This window comes from Hylobates moloch, unplaced genomic scaffold (assembly GCF_009828535.3).
Source record: "Hylobates moloch isolate HMO894 unplaced genomic scaffold, HMol_V3 SCAFFOLD_13, whole genome shotgun sequence".
Lineage (NCBI taxonomy): Eukaryota > Metazoa > Chordata > Mammalia > Primates > Hylobatidae > Hylobates > Hylobates moloch.
Window position 1 is genome coordinate 32,009,899 of NW_026652288.1, and position 2,193 is coordinate 32,012,091.

Here is a 2,193-nt window from a genome sequence, read left to right on the forward strand (position 1 = left end):
TTTGAGATGGAGTCTCACTCTGTCACCCAGGCTGGAGTGCAGTGGCACAGTTCAAGCGATTGTCCTGCCTCAGCCTCCGGAGTAGCTGGGATTACAGGCACCTGCCACCGCGCCTGGATAATTTTTGTATTTTTAGTAGAAACGGGGTTTCACCATCTTGGCCAGGCTGGTCTTGAACTCCTGACCTCATGATCCACCTGCCTCAGCCTCCCAAAGTGCTGGGATTAGAGGCGTGAGCCACCGCGCCCGGCCATGAGATATTTCACAATCTCTTCTTTACCTATCTGTGGCAGGCTCATCTGTAGCCATTCTTTCCCATGAAACCTAAGCTCCAAGTAAACTTGATGACTTCCAGTTGCTCAAGTCCACTAAATGATCTCTGGAATGTTATGACCTGGGCTGCCAGCACTCATATCTCTTTGCTTTATTTTTACTCATGGCCCAAGGCCTGTAATCCCAGCACTTGGGTAGGCCGAGGCAGGAGGATTGCTTAAGGCCAGGAGTTCAAGACAAGTCTGAGCAATACAGCAAGATCTCTTCTCTACAAAAAATGTTTTAGAAAATTAGCCAAGCAAGGCCGGGCGCGGTGGCTCACACTTGTAATCCCAGCACTTTGGGAGGCCAAGGCGGGCGGATCATGAGGTCAGGAGATCGAGACCACGGTAAAACCCTGTCTCTACTAAAAATACAAAAAAATTAGCCAGGCGTGGTGGCGGGCGCCTGTAGTCCCTGCTACTCGGAGAGGCTGAGGCAGGAGAATGGCGTGAACCCGGCAAGCGGAGCTTGTAGTGAGCCGAGATTGCCCCACTGCACTCCAGCCTGGGCTATAAAGCCAGACTCCGTCTCAAAAAAAAATTAAGAAAATTAGCCAAGCGACTGGGCAAGGTGGCTCATGCCTGTAATCCCAGCACTTTGAGAGGCCGAGGAGGGTGGATCACAAGGTCAGGAGACCGAGACCATCCTGGCCAACATGGTGAAACCCCGTCTCTACTAAAATTACAAAAATTAGCTAGGCGTGGTGGCGCTTGCCTGTAGTCCCAGCTACTTGGGTGGCTGAGGCAGGGGAATCGCTTGAACCCAGGAGGCAGAGGTTGCAGTGAGCCAAGATCGTGCCACTGCACTCCATCCTGGCGACAGAATGAGACTCCGTCTCAAAAAAAAAAAAAAAAAAAAAAAAATTAGCCAAGCATGGTGGCAGGGGGCTTGTAGTCCCAGCTACTTAGATATCTGAGTTGGGAGGATTGCCTGAGCCCAGGAGTGTGAGGTTACAAGGAGCTATTACTGCACCACTGCACTCCAGCCTCGGTAACAGAGCGACCTTGTCTCTAAAACAAACAAAATCACTACATTTACTCATCCTTTAAGTACCAACATGTTACCTCCTGTGAGAAAATTTTCCAGAAATACCATTTAACATACTAACAGACATGTCTCTCGATTGCTCTATTGCTGATCAATTGTGTATTTCTCCAAGTCGGCCTCCTAATATACTCCAACCCCTCTTTCTTCAAGTTGGAAGCCACATTTATGTAGCTTGAATATTAAAGTTACGTATATAAACATTTAAAAGCAGGTGAGTTTGTAAACTTCGGCAAGCTTATCAGTAGACAGGGCCTTCCAGTGAAAAGAGCACCTCACTAGAAATTAGGAGATTTAGGTACTGTCCTAAATCTGTGTCTACCTTACTTTCTCTGGCCTGTTTCCTCCCTCATAAAGGAATGTATATACAACCCTAGTCACTGGGTGGCGATTTACGGCTTCTCTGCCTTTTATTTTCATTCTCCGATCCATCCCTCTTCATCTTACAGGTGAGGAAACTGCCACCCAGACATTATATATAACTTGGTCAAGATCCTACACTATTAATTAATGGCTAATGGCAATGGAATCTTGAGATCCTGTATGGCGGCTGACCCATAAAACCTACCTAGTTCTAAAATTCTTTAACCCACTCACTTAACAAAAACGGAGGTAATGGGTAAACAAAACGCCAGGAAAGATGGCACTTAAAGGAACAAAAACATCCAAAGAGGAAACAGGCCTGAGATTTCCACGAATTACAAGTGAACTTCCTGTCCTGGGTAAACTTCCGGAATCAACGACAGGAAGACCCAATCAGAATCTTCCTCCGGGAGCCAATGGGAGAGCACATTACAAAGAGCCAATCCCAGCGCCGCTGTCACTGTTATGGTC